The 25,235-nt window shown below is 34.1% G+C and overlaps 1 long non-coding RNA gene and 1 pseudogene across 2 annotated transcripts in view; one reads left to right on the top strand and one right to left on the bottom strand.

Moving 5' to 3' along the window:
* LOC143256112 (uncharacterized) overlaps positions 1–25,235 on the bottom strand; it is an 88,624-nt gene that overhangs the window by 15,423 nt on the left and 47,966 nt on the right. The gene's annotated exons all lie outside the window — the stretch shown is intronic.
* On the top strand, positions 9,306–10,584 carry LOC143256097 (glyoxylate reductase/hydroxypyruvate reductase pseudogene; annotated as a pseudogene). The gene has a single exon (XR_013031001.1). The product of XR_013031001.1 is annotated as a glyoxylate reductase/hydroxypyruvate reductase pseudogene (transcript).

The following is a 25,235-nucleotide window of genomic DNA, read 5'->3' as shown; positions in this document are numbered from 1 at the left end:
CTCACAAGAGAGTGAGGTGTCAAATTTCAGTTAACCCACTGACTGGGAGTCGAGTCCTCATCCTATTCCCCACATGGATGTCAGTACTCCATGGATGGGTTTTAGAAGGGAGGGAAGTACTGAATCAGGAGTTATAACTTTCCTTGACTGAAAATACATTTCCAATAGGTACTTCCTTCTACTAATTCTTCCCACCATTCCTCTACTCACTTTCTTTCAGTGCTTATGTCTTCTGCCAAACTTTGAAGTGATAGTTCAGTAGAGACATATAGAGGGAGTCATGCTTTTATTGGCAGAGGAGTGATGCATGACGATTTAAGAGAGAGAAATGTTGGAATCATTTGATTTTAATAAGAGGGAGCAGAAAATATGTGGCATGTGTAAAGACAACATTGTGTGTAGAGGGCAGCACTATATTAAAATACGTAATCTTGTGATCTTGAGAGAGGAGGGAAGTACCGATCAGAAATACATTTTCAGTCAAGGAAAATTACAACATTAGCTTTTAATTATTGTTCTGATGAATGTTTCTCCTCAAACATAAAGTTTTGTTCAGTTGGACATTTTATCTGTAGACTTCAGAATACTAGATAAAGTTAAGAGATTTATCAAGATTTTACCAACACAAGTACTTTACAAAGAAGTTAAGAGATTTATCAAGTTTATATCAACACAGATACTTTATAAAGAAGTTTATGGATTTGTAATCAAGTTTATATCAACATAGGTACTCTATAAAGAAGTTAATGGATTTATCAAGATTTTACCAACACAAGTACTTTATAAAGAAGTTAATGGATTTATAATCAAATTTATATCAACACAAGTACTTTATAAAGAAGTTAGTGGATTTATCATCAAATTTTTGTCAAATAAATTACTTTATTTCTCTTGTGTAGCTTTTTCTCCATGTCATGTCCACAAGTACGGGACTTTGTTTATTGTTTTTATAATTTAGGTATTTCTGTATTGTCACGTTTAATGACAGGTCCTTTGCATTAAGAGATTAGAATCTAGATAACATAAGATTTTGATCTGTTTACAGGATATTGACAAAGCTGCAGATGGTACAAAGAAGTTCCAGTCTCATAGATCAGTACATAGTAAGAGATGACCCTCTAGCAGATATTGTAAGTCATCATTTGTTGTTATTTGGTACTCCTTGTGTTGTCCTGTTGTTAACTTATACATACCACATTTGTTTTCTACAGATCTAAAACATAACAGCAAGGAAACTTCACTGAACGTAAGTAAGCTCTATTAATTTCCATTCACAGTAGTCAAGTGCATGAAGTAACAGTACATTTCTGAGATTGACCATCACTTTATAATGCCCCCATAGCTGAAAGGGTGAGCATATTTGGTGCAACTGGGATTCAAACCTGCGACCCTCAGGTTACAAGTCGAACGCCTTAACCCACCTGGCCATGTTGGGCCCTGTCTTCAGTTAATAACGCTAAAACTTACTGTTTGTCTGGGTGTTGAAACATTTCCTACATCCTTGTTTAATATACATTTTAAAACTTTTTCAATATGTTATTTGTGTAGTTTTAATTTAAGACAACAATCAGCTTGGTTGTTTTTAGGAAAAATTCCTTTCAAGTAAAACATGATGTATTTTTATATATTTAAAAACGGCTGGTATGGGTTGAGAAAATTTTTATGTAGAGGGGCAAACAACGTTTTGACCTTCTTCTGTCTCTGTCAGGTTCATAAAGAAAGAAAGAGGTAACTGACCGACAGATGACCACATGTTTGAAGGTGGTTGTGTAATTGAGTGTAGGAATGTAGAGGGTGTACTTGATGTTTGATTATATTTATTAATATAGTTTATGTATAAAGGTGTTCCTTTGTATTGGTATTCATGTTGTACTTTTATACAGTAATGTTAACCCTAAAAAAGAAAGGCAATTGTTGTTTGTTTTTTTTAGTCTGTACCATCAGTAATGATCACAGATATGATTATATTTTGCTACAAATATAATTGATATTTAAGCTTTCCAGTAAAGACACCTAAGTGATACACTTGTTATTGTCTTTGACTGTTTAATGAATGTTTGAGATAAAGATTTTACTTCAAGCCAATCTCTCTCTTTGCTTCAACTTCAGTCAAGATTAGAGAATTTAGAATTTTGCTCTACAGTACATTTCCTGGTGAACCTCCTGTTATTCTGCCAGTTACTCAATAGAAAACTGGTAAAATACCACATTTCATCACATTCTCTAAGTTTATTATTATTGACATCAGGTGGTGAATTACATTTTTTTTTATTGTTGTTTTTGTTTTGTTTTCTGTGGATAAGTAAAACTGTGTTTTTGGTAAAAAACAACTTTACATCCTTATTCTGTAACCTTCTAGTTCCCAGACCTCTTTGAATCTAATAGTTAGATGACTTACCAATAATAAAATAGAATTACATTGTGTACAGCCTTACATTCTTTTTCCTGTAAAATTCTTGACACAGATTTCATTCAACTTACTATTGGAATGTTCTTTGTGTATGTGTGTTTTCTTTTAGCAAAGCCACATCAAGCTATCTGCTGAGCCAACCGAGAGGAATCGAACCCCTAATTTTGGCATTGTAAATCCTCTGTACTAGTGGGAGGCAGGTTCTTTGTCTTCATTTTCTTGTAGAAGTTACTCTTGTCACAGAGAAAACAAAATTTTCTAGATGCATCATTCTCTTCAGGAGTAGTTGGGAGGTTATCGTAATATATCGGTAGACTTGAATTCTTTGAATTTTTTTCCCTTGTACACTATTCTCTGGAATATTTTAAAAAATCAAAACATTTAATAAACTCTGTTTCCAGTTGCTTTTTGTTTAAAGAGAATGTGCTGTTTAATCCTGGTTTTTCCATTTTCAAAATACATGGTTCATCCACATAACTGACTTTTAATAATTCTCTCATCAGTATTTTCTTCCTTTCAAAAGATGTTTGAACTGGTTAAACATAGGTACACATTTCATTTCCTTGTATGAAACAGTGTTTTATTGTTAAAATTGTTTGCACTTGTTCCACCTTTTTTTGTGAACCTTCTTGAAAGTAGTGTATAAGAATTGTCTACACGTTCACGCACTTGTTCCACCTGTTTTTGTGGCCTTTATAAATTTATCCTGGGAAAGGAAAATTATGTTACTTTCCCATCACAACTCCAATTTCTTTTACACTAACCACAGTTAACTTTTCTGATAGTAACACTAGTACCTGCTTACATAAGTTAAGGAAAACATTTTAAGTCCTTTATTTGATCATTTGAATTATACAAGTGTAATAAGCCCTCATAAGATACAGTTAAAGTTTAACACTCTTTGTAAGTACAAAACAAATAATCTCGTAGATGCATTTTTGGTCAAAGAAGACTAAAATCTCATGGCAACAAATAACAGCAGCACTAAACTTAGCAGTAAGTGATACCCAAATACAAAACTGTTTTTCAAATACTGGTTTTAATAAAGCCAGTTATAGTCTTAATTAAGAATGAAATTTCAAATAATATGTAGTTGTTTAGTTATTAAGCAGTATTTGGTAGCTACATAACATAATTTCTGGTTACAAGAAACATATTGGCTCAGAACATATTTTCAGCATAAGTAACAGTAACTTGTAACAAAAACTGATATTTCTGGGACCATTTTATCTGTTCAGCTTGATAGCTTCATGGTTTATGTTTTTTTATTTAAAGTCTCAGTAATTTTATTATTCTTATCTTTGATGGGATTGTTTTGTTTTAGGGTAATGTGCTAGACTCTGGATATAGAATTATTCAGTTACTTTGTCTTTCAATTTATTTAATTTTTACAGGAACTTTGAAACAAGTGCATCACTTTGGGACATATTTCGAATTCTGACATAGTTAAAGAAGAGAACTGAAGTTTCATGGTGAAAATAAATAAAGTGAATCTGTTAATAATCCTTCAAACTGGTTAACAGACACAAGAAGACACCAAGATAGAAATGTACTTCAGGACTATCTGTACCTCTTTCAAGGGTGTTTAATTAGTTACCATAATCCAGAAGTGACAAAATATCTGAAGCATATGTCTGATTTCATGTATGCATAAGGATGTATATTTAGTTTACTTTCTACATGAGTATGTAATAACTTATACTACAAGTTACTAGTAATCTTTCTTCCTGAGTTTCAATCAAATCAAATCCATTACAATACCACAAGGTGTCTCCTGTTCTTTAAGCTGTGGGTGTGTTACAAAAGAAGCAGTCAATCCCTAAGCACAGGAGGTGGGACAAGTAGTGGTTTGCTATCTCTCTCTCTGATAAGTAGCTCAAAATTAAAGATTGTGGCAGGTAGTTTCAGTAGCTTTTGCCATAAATACAAAATACTGTTTATGATTGTTTATCTTTGAGTAAAGGTTTGGTTTACACTTAAAGTAAGTGACTTATAAGCTGCTACTTTCTACAAAATCCATAAAGACATTTTGTAAACATAAACAATTACCACTTTCTCACCTACATTTTCTACAATGTGTAGTTGTATTTGTTTTCTTCTGATAAGTTCAGCTGCTGATGTCCAGTGCATGTCCAGTCATATCTAACAATGATGTCAGTGATGGTGTAAAGTTCAAAAATACAGAAATGTACATAAGTATCTGTACTAGCCTGACTCAGTTGTTTTTTTTTCCAATCACACAATAGATACATTTCACAACAGTTAAATATAGCTAAAGATCAAATTGTAGAGTCTTGAGTATCAATTTCAATTAGAGAATGTTTTGGTAAAACTGTACTTAAAGATTGGTTTAATGTTATACTTAATTGTTGCTTACTTCATGAATGAACCTGAATACTTGTTACTAATAACTATAACACAGGTTTGACATGGAGGTGTAATTGTAATGAATTTCCACAGCCAAGAAAATTGTATCTGTAAGACATAATGGGATTGCTAATAACATTGTGCTAACAAGTATCAAAAGTCCAATGCTAACTGAAATTTTGAAACACTGTTCAGCGTAAAATGCTTTAGTATTTGTTTAAAATGCATAATTGATTATCTTGCATAGTATAACTGAAGTATTCTGCTTTCATACAATATTTGTTATTCTTGCATAACTTAAGTATCTTTATTCATCATTGTACGTGTTACCGTTGTAACTATGGCTTCTTTAGGGTATTTGTTATGACACCGCTAAATGAACAGTTAACAACTTTGATTTCATTAGGGTATTTGATATGAAGCCACTACATTAACAGTTAACAACTTTGATTTCAGCAGGGTATTTGTTGTGACATCTCTGAGCGAGATTAACAGTGGCTACCGTATTATGTTGGTTGGCGGTTTATGTAAATTTCTGTTTTACTTTCAAGTTTAACTTTTTTGAGTGCAATTAAACTTTCGGCGAGTTCTCGAAAAGTGTCAATTAACTTTTAAATCAAGTATAGCAAAATTGGGGCCTTTTTTTAAAGTTTTTTTTGAATATCATAATCTACTAGCTGCATTTTGGCTCCGTGATATACACACATACGGTGCTAAAGTGGGAAATTAAAAGACGTGAAATATTTAGCACTTTATTAAATAGTTTTAAGTCTAACAAGCTGTATACGGCGTTAAGAGCAGAGCACATGTTTGTTAAACGGTGTGTTACCTGTGGATTATCGATTAATGTATATGTTTGAGAGACTGTCAGAAAAACCAACTTCAGTCATTAACTCTTTCACTGCAAAGTCCGACTGCAGTCGATCCTACGACTTTGTGACATTTGCGACTATCGTCAAATGTTTATATTGTCTTTTTTATTCATTAGGTAGCAGCACTTCCACTTAATAAGCCTTAGATGTTTATCTTGGAATATTTACTTATTCATGAATCTGATCACGTGATTAGTATTGTTTCCGGGATGCAGAAAAAGGGAAGAATGTTGTCAACAAAGTTTCCAAGATGGCTTCGTGTAGGTGTTCATCATTCACTGCAGCTCAAGTTTTGTAAATAACTTGGCAAGATTCAGACTCAAGGAGTGACTGCTTTGAATATGAAAGCTCAGAAGAAGACTCGGAAAACAATGGTGAAGAAAGTAAATTAAGCACACAAAGCAAATTGAAAGTAACCAAGATAGTAGAGACAGTTAAAACCACGAGGGTGCGTTGTTCCACTACAAGGGGAAGGTCGGTGAAATCACGGGGAAGGGCCCGAGGAAACAGTTCAGGAATTCCACCCCAAGTACAGTCCCAATCTCTGCCTGAACCCAAACCATCGACCATTTCAAAACAGGATCTCAGTGGGAAACACTGGAAGAAATGGAAATGTTTGAACAGGATTGATTACCCAACTATGTATGTTCCAAACAAACTAGGAAAATGTGATGTTTATATGCTCATTTGTAATGAAAATATAATTTTTTTTTATGTAATGCACTCCTATTTACAGTACTAACACGCAAAAACAATGTGACAACCAGCATGAGATAATAATAATACGTTGACAGCAAGAGAGTTAACCAACAAGGTTCCAAGCTCAGGATCTTACATACAACCTCTTTAGTGACTGTAACAAATTATACAGTTCTTATATTCTTGGAGAGTTATTCCTATGAAACTGGTATGAGGACTTACCAATGAACACCAATTACAGAAAAAATAAAATCTAGTGATATTAAAAGTTTACATAACTAAGGGTGTGGACCTAGACATTAAGTTATTTCACACTCTTCTTTATAAGGAATTACTAAATAAACTTTTATTTTTGAATGAACGTAAATAACACAATCATTTACTTTTCTCTTACAAACAACATTAATTTGGCAAAAATATTATTGTTTTGGAATCTCAATAGATGGCGAAAGAGACAGAGCGTTAGTTTAATTATCCGAGCAGTATGTGTAAAAGTTTTCTTTTGAATATCGCGCAAAGCTACACGAGGCTATCTGTGCTAGCCGTCACTAATCTAACCCACCGCCAACTCTTGACTACTTTTACCAACGAATATGGAATTGACCGTCACATTATAATGCCCCAAGGATGAAAGGGCGAGCATGTTTTGTGCAACGGTGATTCGAATCCGCGACCCTCAGATTACGAGTCATGTATAAAGGAAATTAAAAACATTTTGCAACAAATTAATGCTAATGGTATTTCACTATCGTAAACTCAGATGTATAAAGTGTAATTAACTTTATAAAAGTAAGTTGTAAGTCACAGCAGTATGCATACGAACCTTTAAAGGTAAAATCCGAATTTGATTCCTCAAGGTGGACTGTGTAACTAAAATATCACTCATACTTATTGTATTCTTTGGGCACGGCACAGACAGCCCATTATGCAGCTTTGTGCTTAAAAAAAGAAACAAAAAATAAATTTTATCTTGGTCTTTATCAGTACAAAATGTAGATAAACAAATATTTTATATGTAAACCCTAATACAATTTACACATTTTGAGAAGACGAGAAAATTTCACCGTACGCTTTGTTCTAATTCACCATAATTTATATGTTTTGGATGCGTTTGTTTGTAGGTAAGTAGAAAGTTTGCAATAGACTATTTTTGCTGTACGCACAACGGTAAACAAAATTCGGTTTTTAATTTCACAGACGTATTGTTGAACTATAAAGAGTCCTGGCCTGGCTCGGTGGTTAAGACGCTCGACCCATAATCTGAGGATCGTGGGTTCGAATCTCCATCACACCAAATATGCTCGCCCTTTCAGCATCGGGGGCGAAAAAATGTGACGGTAAATCTCACTATTCGTTGGTAAAAGAGTAGCCCAAGAGTTGGCGGTGGGTGGTGATGACTAGCTGCCTTCCCTTTAGTCTTGCACTGCTAAATTAGGGACGGCTAGCGCAGATAGCCCTCGTGTAGCTTTGCGCGAAATTAAAAAAAAAGGAAAACTATCAGGTCATCCCATAAGTAATTTTCAAAAATGTAATACAGAAAGTGTATTGTCATTTTTGTCTTTGCAAAATACTTTAATGACTGAAATATGTAGTATAGAGTATGAGGAGCACATTAGGCATATAATGCTTTATGAATTTAAGAAAGACAACCGTGCAGCAGAAACTACACGAAACATTCAAGGTGTTTATGATGCGAAATCTCTCAATGAAAGAAAATGTCGAAGGTGTTTCAGAAGTTCAGATCAGGTGACTGCAGTTTACGTGATGCGCCACGATCAGGTCATCCTATATAGTTTAACGATGACTTGCTGCTGGCTGCACTTGATGAAGGCTGTGCTGTAACTGTTGAAGAACTAGCACAAAAGCTAATTTCAAACCATTCTGGTTCACCGTCATCTACAGCAGCTTGAAAACGTTTCAAAACTTGGCAAATGGGTCACCCATGATTTGACAGAAGCCAACCTAAGAGCAAGAGTGGACATTTGCACTTTTCTGCGCACTCGTAAATGTAACTCAACTTTTTTGGACAGGTTAGTGACTGGTGATGAAAATTGATATTTTATAAAAATGTTAAGTGCCGCAGACAATAGCTACGTGCAGGTGAACTGGCTAAAGCACAGCCCAAAATGGACCACCACCCTAGAAAAGTCTTGTTAATCTTTCGGTTGGATATTGTTGGTGTTATCCACTTTAATTGCTGCTATTAATGTAACGATTACATCAGACTTCTATTGTCAACAGTTAGAGCGCTCAAAGTTTGCACTGAAAGAAAAGAGGCCTGCTTTGATCAGTTGTATAGATGTTGTGTAACACCAGGATAATGCACTGCCCTATACCCCACATCTGCAAAGATTAAAGAGCTAGACTGGAAAAACTTCCACAACTTCCTTATTCTCCAGACCTTTTCCCATCTGATTATCATCTATTCCGAAGTTTGCAGAACTATCTTGATGGAAAAGAGCTTGGAACACATGAAATTGTCAAAACTACCTTCTCTACATTCTTTTCCTCCTAACCCTAATAATTTTATAGAAGTGGCATTCAGAAGCTTGTGAATCGATGGCAGAAAGTAATTAATAATAAAGAAACATACATTATTGATTAAGTGACATTAAAAGTGTTTGAAATCCTTTCTTTTCTGAACCTAAAATCGGACATTACTTGAGGTGTGGCTTAATATTGAAGTACGTTTTCAATAAGAAAATATATATTTCAATTCTTCAACAGTTACCATTAGAATGTGAAACACTTATATGAAGAAAAACAAAAATGCAGCGACCTATTGGCTAAATAACATATTCTTAAGTATTATGTTACTATTATCAACAAAAGAAATTATGGCTCTATAAATTCAACACTTTTGGGTTAACTCAAATAATCACAAACAAACCTTTTGCACGTGTTTATCCAGAGATGGCGCTTACCGTCAATATCGGTTATATTATGAATCTTGAGCAATGCGAGTGACTGAGTTTCACTGAGCATTACACGGACAGTGTAGCACTGCTAACGATAAAACGTAGTCACCATGACAAAATACAAAGTTTTTGTTACTAGGCCTGACATATCGCAGGAAGTGAACGACATGTTGAGGAAGGTATGTGATGTTGAATTTTATAAGGAACCCAAAACAATACCACGTGAGGCGCTTATTAAGGGTATTCAGGGAAAGGATATTATTTACTGTTCAACAACAGATATAATCGACAGTGAAGTACTTGATGCAGCTGGACAGCAACTGAAAGTAATCGCGACCAATTCTGTCGGGTACGACCATATTGATGTTACTGAATGCAGGAAACGCGACATCCTAGTAAGTAATACACCAGGGATACCAACTGATAGCGTTGCCGAATTAACAGTAGCTCTTATGCTGATAACTGGGAGACGACTGTTTGAAGCTTCAAACGCTATAAAAAATGGAGAGTGGGTACAAAAGTGGAAGCCTTATTGGATGTGTGGTGTAGGACTTAAAAATGCCACTGTGGGCATCGTGGGCATGGGAAAAATCGGTCAGGCTGTTGCCGAAAGACTTTTATCATTTAAGGTCAATGAAGTTGTGTACTATGATATACACAAACCTGTTGATGCTGTAGAAAGTATGGGAGCCCGCTATGTAGAATTTGAAGATCTTCTGAGAGAGTCGGACTTCGTTCTTTGTACGTGCAATCTGACAGACAAAACAACAGAACTGTTTACTGCTAAGCAGTTTAACCTGATGAAATCTACTGCTATATTTATCAACACGAGCAGAGGAAAAGTCGTCCAACATGATGATTTATACGATGCCTTAAAACATGGAAAGATCCATGCTGCTGGTTTGGATGTCATGGTTCCTGAACCGATACCGAAAGATCACAGACTCACCACTCTACCAAACTTGGTCCTTCTACCCACATAGGAACTGCAGAAGTAACAGTTAGACAAAATATGGCTAAACTCGCGGCAAGAAACGTCTTGTCGTATTGCGATGGGAAAGGTTTGATAACACCGATCCCAGAGTTAAAAGATGTTCAACACAAGGTGGATAAAAAAAACTAGTCTCACTCCAAATAGTTACGTCAAGTTTGTATAAGAATGTGAGACGGTTTCTGTATTGTTATTTTAATAGCAAAATTACTGCCTCTCTGAATAAGAGTTGAATGTAATTACGTTTTTTACTTATAAGTAGTTCGCTATATGATGATTGTGTGTCTTTTACGCCAAGAACTAAATAAAATCATACTATAATATTAATCTAGGTAGCGTAATTTAATTTGTTTTACGGGGAAAATAATAAATTATCACAAATACTATTAGGAGTGACGGTTAATTTCACTGTACAAGAAATTTCATGTTACAAATAAAAACAATGAGCTGACATATGTTATAGGTATATTACAAAAAAACATTGCCAGGCGTTACTAGTTTGGTATAAATAACTTTGTACATAACATTTAATGAAACAGTTGGACGTAATGCTACTTTTGACATTTTCGCTTGTAACTATCAACTTCTTTCATTAATAAAGCGGAGAGTAATTTAGCGAAATACAGTCAAATATTTTAACAGGCTCCTCATGAACCAATGGGGAACATTTGTGTTGAAAAAATTATCCAATCCGACTTTTCTTAATTTTAACTGAAATTTTTATTAGCTTAAAATAAGGCATTTCCCGTATTCTTTTGATGTTGGGGGTGCGAAAAGTGATTTGATAAGTTGATTGAAATCTGTCGGTGCATCAATTGCAGCCCGGCATGGCCAGATTTTTAGGGTGCTCGACTCATAATCTGAGGATGGTGGGTTCAGTATCCGTTACAATAAACATGCTTGCCCTTTCAGCCGTGGGGGCGTTATAATGTTATGATGAATCCCTCTATTCGTTGGTAAAAGAGCAGCCCAAGATTTGGCGGTGGGTGTTGTTAAGTAACTAGCTCCCTTTCCTCTACTCTTACACTGCTAAATTAGGGACGTCCAATGTAAATAGCCCTCGAGTAGCTTCACGCGAAATTCCAAAAACATTTAAGCATCATGGACTTAATGACCAAGCACAATAAGCGTGGAAGTCTCCAAATCACAGGAACGGTTTAGGCCCAACTTGATAGACACTGTGTAACAGGTCGAGCACAAAATTATGTCTGTAGTTACTTTCAAATTGTTCCTGTCTACTCACACTTTTCTTGGATATCTTCATGCTTCGACCTTCTCTGCCGAATCACAAGTGAAATCGTTCTACCTAAACTGAAAGATAAGCATTAAAAAGGTGATAGCGGAAAAATAAAAAGTTGTCAGTTGTTTAATTACTGATTCTGAGAATGTGGCTTTATCGATATGTACTGAATTTACTCTGAACGGTTTGATCTTAGTACTAACTAGTATGGAAACTTGAGAACGTTATATTTCACTTCGAATTTTATCAATTAGCAAGTGAAAACTTGTTTCGAAATTCTATCAAAAAGATACGTCCAAAACCACCCTCTGTAGGAGTTACTGGATTGAAGTGACTTTTGCGATTCAACAAATTATAAAGACACCCCTTGGCTCCTGGGAGACGTGTAAATAACAGAAGAATATATCGAACTTCACTTTCTGCATGTTAACACGTTGGCTTCCAAGCTTATTTTACCGACACTCTTTAGGGTCCCATTAGTCATTTTACAATTCTTTTTTAGAAAGAGTGTATGTGTAGCCGTTGTGTCCAAGCCAATAAGTGGTCTTCTAAAAAGAAAACAGAGAACGACTCACCGGTGGGTCGAGTGAGAGTCAATGTGTTAATAATATCTTGGAATATTATCTATAAAAATATAGATTATGGGATTTCGTCAAAAGGCACTGATATATAACTGAAACTCAATTATTTATAAATTCTCCTTTGGTTATTAATCTTTGCTTGTAGTTCAGTCCTGAATTTGTTGATGTATGTTGTATATAAACCAGGCTATTTTTGCTTTCAGATGGTTAGTTAAAGTCAAACTGTTTTGTCTGTCTCTAGCCAAATAACATATAGGATGTAATCACACACACACACACACACACACACACACACATATATACATACACTTAGTGGCACATGAAAATCTTGTTTTTCGTAGCGAATTGATATTGACACTGGAGGTGATCAGCTCACATGTATCCTACTTGGCATTGTGTATAATGCAAGACTTTTTTGTTGTTGTTGTAATAACAGTTATCTAATGGTGTCTCAGAAGAGAAACCAAACTACTTTCAATCAGGATTTGATAAAGATAATGCGAAGTTACAATAATGAATTTATTCTTACGTTTTTAATATTTGGGTGAAAGAAATCTTACGTTTTTAATATTTGGGTGAAAGTAATCTATGCTTATTTGCAGAAATTCATTGCTAATTCATCGATAACAAATACTTTGGCTAATTAACCTTTCTAACGAACAAACGCAGTAATTCTCATTGACTTGCATTGTACTAAAACATTTATTAACTCAATAATTCACCGATTCCGGAAGTTGTATTGTGTGTTTAGTTCTACACACGCCCCATCTCGAGGGAGAGGTGTCTACAGACTAAGAACACTAGAAATAGACTTTCGATACCTGTGGTGGGCTGACCACAGATGGCCCATTGTGCAGCTTTATGTTTATATACAAGCAAAGAAATTTCTATATACTATAGGAAGCACCCAGATTTTACCTTTCATTAAATTTTCTTTTTGTTTCATCGTGATAAGTTTGTTTTGGAATTTCGCACAAAGCTACTCGAGGGCTATCTGTGCTAGCCGTCCCTAATTTAGCAGTGTAAGACTAGAGGGAAGGCAGCTAGTCATCACCACCCACCGCCAACTCTTGGGCTACTCTTTACCAACGAATAGTGGGATTGACCGTCACATTATGCGCTCCCACAGCTGAAAAGATGAGCATATTTGTGCAACTGGGATTCAAACCCGTGACCATCAGGTTACAAGTCGATCGCCTTAAACCACCTGGCTATGTTGGGCCCTGTCTTCAGTTAATAATGCTAAAACTTACTGTTTGTCTGGGTGTTGAAGCATACTACATTTCCTTCAGCTTTGTTTAATATACATTTTAAAACTTTTTTCAATATGTTATTTGTGTAGCTTTAATTTAAGACAACAATCAGCTTGATTGTTTTTGAAAAAAATTCCTTCAAAGTAAAACATGATGTATTTTTATATATTTAAAAACGGCTGGAATGGGTTGAGAAGATTTTTATGTAGAGGGGCAAACAACGTTTTGACCTTCTTCTGTCTCTGTCAGGTTCATAAAGAAAGAAAGAGGTAACTGACCGATAGCTGACCACATGTTTGAAGGGGGTTGCGTAATTGAGTGTACGAATGTATAGGGTGTGCTTGATGTTTGATTATATTTATTAATATAGTTTATGTATAAAGGTATTCCTTTGTATTGGTATTCATGTTGTTCTTTTATACAGTAGTGTTAATCCTAAAAAGAATAGCAATATTTTTCATATATGCTTCCATGTTGTTGTTTTCGACTCTGTACCATAGTACATTTCCTGGTGAACCTCCTTTTATTCTGCCAGTTACTCAATAGAAAACTTGTAAATACCACATTTCATCACATTCTCTACGTTATTATTATTGACATTAAGTGGTGAATTACATGTTTTTTTTTATTGTCATTGAACTAACTCTCATTTTCTAAATTACCGTTAGAACTACGAATGAGCACAAAAGTTTCGTTAATGCACAAAATGAATTTGGTTTGTTTGTTTCGCGCGACGGGGATGCGAACCCGCGACCTTCGGATTACGAGTCGCACGCCTTAACGCGCTTGGCCATGCCGCGCCAATGAATTTGAAATTAAAGACGTAGTGCATAACTTTTACTTAAAATCAGCACTTAAATACGTTTCAAATATTGAGGCCAAAAAGTCAAATAACTAAAACATTACCCACCATGCTTCACTAACATGCTTTTTAAGTGGCAGTTTTCAAGTCGCAAAACTGAACACAGTAAAACAGAAACATATCTTTATGTACAAGAACTTTCCTGAACCTAACATGATTACATCAGTAAAATGATCTGATTACTCGCGTGGGCTATAAGTTGGGAACCAAATCCCTGGTTTAATTTTTTTTTTTAAATTCACTCTTCACATTTTCTCTGTCTAAATCATGCAAAAAGTATTATTTTGTATCATAGTAGGTCCATGTGATAAATAAATGAAACCTTTATTAAAGTGAAGGGAGATCATATTTTTATGATAAATAAAATACCTTGTTAAAGGACCAAATAGAGCAAGACTAAGTCCAAGAAAGGAATATAATAAGTTGGGAATATTTCTATGATGTAGCTTTCTGTGTCCAAAGGTCAGTATTCATGTAAAATGATGACGTAAAAATTATATAAATAGTTAATTAAGCAATGAATACTCTCTTAACCACTAAGTGACATGAATTATTTTAACTCGGTGAAGCTCTGATATTAGCAGTTGCTGGATATTTGTTTTTAGTTTACTTGTGGCTCAGTTACAGTTCTTGACTAAAGAATCTAGTATAAAGTTATTAAGCATGTATGTTGGTTTTTTTTCCTTTTCTGAAGCTAATGATAGTTTATAAAAATTGTGCAGTCACTGCTGCATTTTTTAAAACCTAAATTAAAATTTTCATTGTGTGCATTAATTATGGCATAATGACCAAAATAAAAATATATGTTGTGCAATATGATAATCAGTAAATATAATTAGAAAAATATTATTTAGTTTGTATGCAAAAACGGCTCGTTTGGGTTGAGAAAATATTTTACATAGAAGTGCGAACAACGTTTGCAAACAAAGTTTTACACTTAAAACTTAAACCAAACACATACTTACAGTTAAAACTATAAGAAAACATCTTTTTACATTTAAAACTATAACCAATCACCTTTTTACACTTAAAACTATAACAAAACATCTTTCACACATAAAATTAAAACCAAACAATGTTTTACATTTAAAACTAAAATCAAACACTTCTTTACACTTAAAACTAAAACCAAAAACCTTTTTACACTTAAAACTAAAACCAAACAACTTTTTACACTTAAAACTAAAGCTAAACAACGTTTTACACTTAAAACTAAAACTAAACAATGTTTTACACTTAAAACTAAAACTAAACAACGTTTTACACTTAAAACTACAACAAAACAATGTTTTACACTTAAAACTGAAACTAAACAATGTTTTACACTTAAAACTAAAACCAAACACCTTTTTACATTTAAAACTATAACCAATCACCTTTTTACACTTAAAACTATAACAAAACATCTTTTACACATAAAACTAAAACCAAACAATGTTTTACACTTAAAACTACAACAAAACAATGTTTTACACTTAAAACTACAACAAAACAATGTTTTACACTTAAAACTAAAACTTAACAATGTTTTACACTTAAAACTAAAACCAAACAACTTTTTACACTTAAAACTACAACAAAACAATGTTTTACACTTAAAACTAAAACTTAACAATGTTTTACACTTAAAACTAAAACCAAACAATGTTTTACATTTAAAACTAAAATCAAACACCTCTTTACACTTAAAACTAAAACCAAAAACCTTTTTACACTTAAAACTAAAACCAAAAACCTTTTTACACTTAAAACTAAAACCAAAAACCTTTTTACACTTAAAACTAAAACCAAACACCTTTTTACACGTAAAACTACAACAAAACATCTTTTTACATGTAAAACTAAAACCAAACAACTTTTTACACTTAAAACTACAACAAAACAATGTTTTACACTTAAAACTAAAACTTAACAATGTTTTACACTTAAAACTAAAACCAAACACCTTTTTACATTTAAAACTATAACCAATCACTTTTTTACACTTAAAACTATAACAAAACATCTTTTACACATAAAACTAAAACCAAACAATGTTTTACATTTAAAACTAAAATCAAACACCTCTTTACACTTAAAACTAAAACCAAAAACCTTTTTACACTTAAAACTAAAACCAAAAACCTTTTTACACTTAAAACTAAAACCAAAACCTTTTACACTTAAAACTAAACTAAACACTTTTTACACGTCAAAACTACAACAAACATCTTTTACATGTAAAACTAAAACCAAACAACTTTTACACTTAAAACTACAATAAACAATGTTTTACACTTAAAACTAAAACTTAACAATGTTTTACACTTAAAACTAAAACCAAACACCTTTTTACATTTAAAACTATAACCAATCACTTTTTTACACTTAAAACTATATAATAAAACATCTTTTACACATAAAACTAAAACCAAACAATGTTTTACATTTAAAACTAAAATCAAACACTCTTTACACTTAAAACTAAAACCAAAACCTTTTTTTTTACACTTTAAAACTAAAACCAAAACCTTTTACACTTAAAACTATAACAAAACATATTTTACACATAAAACTAAAACCAAACAATGTTTTACATTTAAAACTAAAATCAAACACCTCTTTACACTTAAAGGTATAACAAAACATCTTTTACACTTTAAAGAAAACCAAACACCTTTTACAGTTAAAACTCAAACCAAACACCTTTATACACTTTAATACCAGACTTTTAGAGTTATAAGTCTTCGTTCGTATTATTGGGCTCCACCAGATGTCCTTAATCTACGGGTGCCTTTGTATTTAAAATTGAATATTTTAATATTTGTTTGCAAGCAGTTTAACATCGAGATAGCGCTGCGAAATTCATCATTATCGATTTGAACTAAAGCGCAAAAGAATACAAACCTGACAGTATTGATGCTTCATAAAAGTAAAATAAAACACATTTTAACTTTATGTGGTGCGTAAATGAGTCCAATGTTTTTCATTAGAAAGTTTCTAGCTAGCATAAATGTAAACTTGTTAGAGAATTTCTACTGTTTAAAATTTTGGCATGACGAAAGGGGTGTTTGATCATCAGATAAGATACATCAAAGTTCTACAGTTATCCAAGCAAAGAAAATTTGGCTAATGCCGGTTTGTTAAACAGCTAAAGAAAATAAGCAAATATAAATGTCCCGGCATGGCCAGGTGGTTAAGGTGCTCGGCTCGTAATCCGAAGGTCGTGGGTTCGAATCACCGTCACTTCGAACATGCTCGCCCTTTCAGCCGTGGGAGCATTATAATGTGACGGTCAATACCACTATTCGTTGGCAGAAAGAATAGCACAAGAGTTGGCGGTGGGTGGTGATGACAAGCTGCCTTCCCTCTAGTCTTACACTACTAAATTAGGGACGGCTAGGTGCAGTGGGCTAACAACCGACTCACTTAAAAGCAGTTGTAGTATATGAAGGATGGAAGTCCTCACATTATACCTCATACGTATATATGTCTCTCTACTACGAAACAAACAGAGTAAATAGAGTACAACAATTTCCTAGGCCATAAAGTATAGTACGACGCATACCCACACAGCTGTTGGGTTCGACCCCACTAAAAACGTTAATTAAAAGAACTTTAATATATGATTTGCTACTAAAGAACACAGTTGTGTTAACTAAATTTATAGGCCAATTCCTGTTTCACAAACCTTTTTAATTGTCTAAAGTTTCAGGTTATTTGATAAAAATCATTTTAGTTGTTTTATTATTTACTTCTTGTTATTAAAGTCAAGTTGTACATAAATTATTTATCTATTGAAAACACTGTATGGGTTACATCATACACCTAAACTGCCCTGACATCCAGTGAAATGTGAATTACAGTCAGTAAATAAGATTATTAATTATTAGAACATCAGCTGTCAAATTATTGTGTGGATATTTGTTATTTATTTTATTTCTACAAATAACTTTAATAATATGATAAAAGTATGATGTTATTATATTTTAAATACAATTTTATGTTTATTTGTGTTTTGAATTATTCACTATAATATATGAAAAATGCTATTAAGCGCAATCTACATTATATAAACTAATTATGTAAAATTTTATTGGTTGAAGTAGAATATTTAAAATTGGTTAAAGATGTAATACTGAAGACATCTTACAATATTCTTCATTGTGACCAACACTTGTTTTAAAAAGTACACATTTCTTTCATTGTTTCATGTTTAACTGTATGGTGTAAGTAAGCAACATTGACCACGATATAATATTTCACATTGTTCGTATGTCATTTGAATAAATGGGAAGATAAACATAGTGTTCTAATTAGTAGTTTTAAAATATAAAACACATTATTATACTTGTGTTGTGAATTGTTTGTATATTTCTTTTATCAGCCAGTAATTAAAATACCACTGGGCTTGTTATTTGAACAATAAACAGATATGCGAGGAATGTGAGAAAAGTATCACCTCTTGTCTATTGTCGACTTTGTTCTTTCGAGGACTAGCCTGCAATGTGAGAAAGACAAAGATGAACTGTACAAAGAGATGGGTCAATATGCAAATAATTAAACGTATTAAAAGATAGAAATAAATACATTTTCATAATATCTTATTATAAATGGAGCTGAAAGTTCATTCTAAATCCCATATCTAAAGGTTTTCTTGATAATTTGTATAGTAAATCTACTTACACTTATGAAATACTATTCAGTAGTGGTATAGATATGTCTCGTATACAATAATTTTTTAAAAATAAATTTTTGATATAATTAGATTATGAAACATTAAAGTTTTTAATATAATTGTAAAATGATAAAATGATCATGGATGCATAACAAAAATATTCCCCCCTGGATATTAATTACTAAAACAGTGATTTGTTTTTGTTTTTAAATTTCGCGCAAAGCTACATGAGGATTATCTGCGCTAGCCGTCCCTAATTTAACAGTGTAAGGCTAGAGGGAAGGCAACTAGTCACCATCGCTGACCGCCAACTCTTGGGCTACTCTTTTACCAACGAATAGTGGGATTGACCTTCACTTTATAACGCCCACATAGCTGAAAGGTCGAGCATGTTTGGTGTGACGGGGATTCGACCCCGCCACTCTCGGGATTACGAGTGGATTGCCTTAACCACTTGGCCATACCGGGCCTAAGCGATTACTGTGTGTGTTTTTTTTCTTATAGCAAAGCCACATCGGGCTATCTGCTGAGCCCACCAAGGGAAATCGAACCCCTGATTTTAGCATTGTAAATCCGTAAAGATACCGCTGTATTAGCGGGGGACAAAAGAGAAACAGATAAGGTGAGTACTTTCTTCATCTTTGTACTGTGGGTTAAAGTATACCCATGACATTCACTAAAAATATACCACTGTTTGTCCTGTTTCTTCCCTCTCCCCCAACACCCGGAGATACATCAAGTCAGATTATCGCCCGGAATTGTTACCCGGTGGAACAATGGTAAATTTAAAGACTTACAATGCTATAATTACGGATTAGATTCCTGGTGTTAGGCACAGCATATCACTCACTGTGATTTTGCTCTGTAACAAAAAGCAGCAAGTACTTCTAAAGCGTATGTGTTATTTTTAAAACCCAGTAACAGGTATGAGCAAATCCTTCATTAAACCACGTGCAACAGAGGGCGGTGCATGCGTTTTCTGAAGAATTGAGATCTGAAATTAAAAATATGAACTTCATTACAACATTTAATTTTGTTTTCCCACGTATGATGAACAAATGATTGGGAAAGACCCAATCTGTCTTTCCTCTAGTCTTACACTGCTAAATTAGGGACGGCTAGCGCAGATTGCCCTCGAATACCTTTGCGCGAAATTCAAGACAAACCAAACAAACAAACCAGTAATCCCGTCCATGCGTTCGAGTGACAGCCTGACATTATATACTTCCACTTGCTGAAACCCATGATTGACAGAGAAAAAATTATTTTACTAAGAACGATAACTCTAGTGACCACACTAACATTCTCGTAACCAATCACACCTACGATACGGTATTTTTAGAAACCTATCACAGATGATAGTATCTCCTACATTTAGCCACGCGATGCCCATGTAGCGACGCCATATGATCGTTCATATTGAATTATCTTATTAAGTATGTGACCACTGTGATGGATTTACTAACACATATCTGATATCACAATAAACAATTCAAAGATGTATAAAAGGAGGGAAAAGAAAGAAAATAAATCCAGATGAAATGTTGGGTAATCAGTAAAAGCCGCCCAATAGCCAGACACAATCGAAGTGGAGAAGTCTTTATTTAACAACTGGGTGAATAATAGGGAAAGATGAGAAGTGCAGAAACAATGAGAAAGAGACAACATTCAAAAGATTATCTGTGGTAATAGACATGGACAGAGGCTTGATGAATCAGGAAAGGAAAAATGTAACACATTCAACCAGAGACTGGGCTGAGACAATGGAACTGACTAAGTTTCCGTTCATTGGTAGATGCGCACGCACATGCTTATTTCCCTACATGAGCGCGAAGGTGCTGATTTTGTGAAGAAATTTGTACATTGACCCGCAAAAGGTTATTTTCGTACATGTGCTTGTATGTGTACAAATTAATATTCCTACATGTGCATAAATTAAAAGATGCGCACGCATGTGCTTATTTTAATACATGTGTGTTCATGAGCTTATTTTGGTTCATGCGCGTGCTAGTACGTAAATTGTAAGATGCGCGTGCACTTGCTTATTTTCACACATGTGCGATCAGGCGCTTGTTTGGTAGATGCGCACGCTGGTGCTTATTTTTTTCATGAGCGCGAAGTAAGTACAATTGTAGACGCGCTCGCAGGTGCCTGACTTGGTACAATGGTGTTCATATATTTCGGCAAATAATACGGATTCATCATTTTGGCTTTCATTAAAATTATTATAAGCTTCTAATTATTTTTTAATATGTACAGGCTAGCAAAGATGTTAATCAAACAACGGATTTTGTCTGCAATGAACAGAATCAAAAAGGATTGAGATCATGGATATTGGTGGTTAAGGAGATGTCAAAAGTTTCTTCAAATCTTAGGTATGACGTATGGAAGTATTGTCGTCTTTGGAGTACCTGTATATCACAAATCATACTGAGATATTCATTCTAAAGGAACGAAAAGTTCATTGTATGTCAGGAAAATATGCCTCAAATCTTGAATCCACCACCATAGACTTGAATATTTGGAACACATAACAGGGGCGATTTATTCTCGTGTATTTTTGTTAATCTGTCTTCTTCTACCTACGTAAATAAACAAAAAAATGTGGTCTACACTTTTGGATCATGGGTGTGTTATAAGAGTAAGGTCAAATTCCATTCTTTAGTCAAACAATAGTAAACTACAATTGGCAGTGGATACTGTTGATTGACTGCTGTCATTATAGTATTTCCGTTCAAAGTTAAGGAATTTATAGAGCAAACAACTCTTGAATCGTTTTGTTAGACTATTCAAAGAAAGGAAATCAACAATAAATCAATTAGGTCAACATGTTTCCTTGGGTGTTTGGATTGCTTGCTTTTGGCTTGATCTGACGAAAAGATATTGAAGCATGTATTGGCATTACGAACTTGATTTAAACTGTCCGAGTGGTTTATAGAACAATATTATTGTAACTTTATTTCTGACAAAAGTTGTATTTCGTGTAACTTCCTGAGAATTGGTATGCCAGAAGATTTGTATACACATGCAGTAAGAAGGAATATTAATTTTAGTTTGTTTATAATTAGAAAACAACAGACCAGATAATGGTTTCAGAGGAAGGGTAAGATTATAATATGAAAAATTCAGTGCTTTTACATTACAGCAACAAGATAATTTCACTACATGAATCACATTCTACATACTATTATTTCAATTTTTTTTATATAAAGTAAGAAAATGTTAACCCTAGTTACAACATAAATTCACGTGTTCTTTCATTTTGATATTGCATTAGAACCCTTGTATAAGACACCTACATTGTAAGTGAAACTTAAATGGGTTACAGGAATTATTCGACGCTGAAGAGAATTACATACCTTACCGTCAAAAGCGGATTGAAAAACGTTTGATTTATAAAATTCATATTAACCTGTTACTTTGTTGTATAAAAAAGCGTACAGAATCATATGTATAAAACTATTTCACATTGCTTATTAATATACTGCAGACAATAAATTATTATTTGTTTTCTTAAAATCAAATACACTCTCATCTATGTTACGTAGCAGGAGAAAAACTCCATTCACAAACAATCGAAGAATCAGAATATCTTGTTGCAAAATCAGCAGTTACTAAACCATGTAGCAAATTAATCCTTGTATATCTATATCTGTTGAATGAAAGAAGAAATCACTGTCTCTACTCCAATCATCCACACGTGAAAATAGTAAAGAAAACAAAATCTGAAACACACATGCGCGCACATGTACCAAAATCAACACTTGCGCGAGCATATACCTATTTTCGCACCTGTTCGCGCATCTACAAAAATAAGGACTTGTGCGTGCTTGTACTATTTTTCGCACTTGTGTGCGCATGTAACAATTTATGCCCTGCGCGCATGTACGAAAATCAGCACCTGCGCGCTCATGTGTAATAAAAGTACCTTCGCGCGCTTCTATGACAATGAACACTTGCGCGAGCATGTACCAATTACCCAGGTGGGTTCAGACGTTCGACTCGTGATCTATGTGTCGCGGGTTCGAATTCTCGTCACACCAAACGTGCTCACCCTTTCAGTCATGGGGCGTTATAATGTACGATCAATCCCTCTATTCTTTGGTAAGGAGTAGTCCAAGAGTTGGCGGTGAGTAGTGATGACTAGTGCTTTCCTCTGGCCCGGCATGGCCTAGCGCGTAAGGCGTGTGACTCGTAATCCGAGGGTCGGGTTCGCGCCCGCGTCGCGCTAAACATGCTCGCCCTCCCAGCCGTGGGGTGTATAATGTGACGGTCAATCCCACTATTCGTTGGTAAAGAAGCCCAAAGTTGGCGTTGGTTGGTGACCGACTAGCTGCCTTCCCTCTAGTCTTACACTGCTAAAGCAGGGTTGACTAGCACTGGTAGCCCTCGAGTAGCTTTGTGCGAAATTCCCCAAACAAACAAAGCTTTCCTCTAATCTTACACTGCTGAATTGGGGACGGCTAGCGCAAATAGCCCTCGTGAAGCTTTGCGTGAAATTACAAAAACAATCAAACAAATAACAGGAAAGGAAGTGAAACTAACAATAAAATCTACAAAGACAAGACACCAGGAAACGATGACATACAAGCCATTCTCCTTTTTGAAATGGCGTTCAGGGACTGTGTGTACACATAACAACAATCTTTAACTTATCACTCAGTTTTGGATACATCCCGGTTTCTTGGAAGCAAGCAATAGTCTTTGTGTTCTATAAAAAAAAAGGAAAACCAACAAGTAAACCAAACAATTACCCCCCGATCAGCCTGGCCAGCTGTGTAGGAAAAATTCTCGAAAGAATAATTAGTAATAGACTCTCAAATTGTTTAGAAATAACTTGAAAATCACTAGAATTAAAATGAATTTAGAAAATATAGAGACAGACCACAGATCACCTGGCTATCTAACTTTCTGGAAGATAGAAGTTGGAAAATAAATTCAGGGGAACCTTATGCATGTAAAAACGGCTCGTTTGGGTTGAGAAAATATTTTACGTTGAGGAGCGAACAACATTTCGACCTTCTTCGGTCATCCTTTGTAAACCTGACGATGCCGTTTTAACATATATTTCTCTACAAGTGGGTTTCTCGACATCACTAATTATTATTTCATCAAGGAACCTTCGCCTTTATTCCAGAGGTTGGTGTCCCCAAAAGGGGTAAGTAGCCCTATTCTGTTCATCAATATGCCCTTAAAACACCCAAACTTGGAGTATGCATCACAATTCGCAGACGATGTTGTGGTCTGGAAAAGTAGTCCCACCCCATCTGTAACAGCGACAAATCTACAACTGTTGTTAGATAATATAGAAGAATACTGTGAGAAATATTGTATTAAACCAAACTTACCAAAAATCAATTAGTTACATTCACAAACAAAACATAAAAGAGATCCTTCCAAATTACACACGAGCGAAAACACTTCTCCAGACCACAACAAACCTGTTAGATTTAACCGTCAATACGAAACTAACGTGGATGAAACATGCAAATAATATATTTAAAAAAAATTGGAAACGCACAAATTATGCAAATAGTCTAACCGGCAAAAACCAAGGAACCTCACCAGACAACATAATAAAAATCTACAAAACATATATATACGACCTACTATCGAATATATGCATTTCCAGGTATGGTTAAACATAGGACTGAAACATAAATAAATTATAATCAATACAAAACTTAATAATTACTGCAGCATACAAAGTCTCTCGTAGTACATTGTGAAAATTTATGTACAAATATACAAACCACAGCCAACAGACTCTTGCATAGTTCTCTAAATTACTTTTGAAAATTGACAAAGAACGATCTACTGTGTGAACTTGATCACTACTCCAAAATGATGATGGTAGACCAAAGTATTAAAGTTAAAAAATACATTTTATAATCTAAAAATTGTCAAATTTCCTTTTGTTTAACTCTGCAAAATCTCCTAATTGAACACTTGTTTTTAAACATTCAAAACCAAAAACTGTGAAACAATCACAGCTGTATGTATAATACACTGTTTGTTCTGCTACTACAATAAAAAAATGTGAGATTATTACACATTTAGTTAATAAAACTATAAAAATTCAGAATATTTTTTTTATTAGTGGTAGCTCCTTGAAAAAAAGGCATACAAAAGAGGTGGATGAGTTAATAGTGTGAAACTGTCCACGTTTTCTTGTAAGCAAAGTTTTTTTATTGGAAGTAAAAAAATTGATATATAAAAATATTTTACACACTCATCTTGTGTTATCCTATTACTAACAGTAAACCTTCAATTGAAGGCAAAGAGAGCTTTGAGAACATGGCTGTATCATAAAATATCCTGGAAAAATGTTAATTTACTTTATTCAGTGAACTTTCTTCAAAGATAATAACAGCTGGTGTAAAAT

Source organism: Tachypleus tridentatus, chromosome 7, assembly GCF_004210375.1.
Source record: "Tachypleus tridentatus isolate NWPU-2018 chromosome 7, ASM421037v1, whole genome shotgun sequence".
NCBI classification, from domain to species: Eukaryota; Metazoa; Arthropoda; class Merostomata; order Xiphosura; family Limulidae; genus Tachypleus; species Tachypleus tridentatus.
This window is presented reverse-complemented; position numbering and strand designations above follow the sequence as displayed.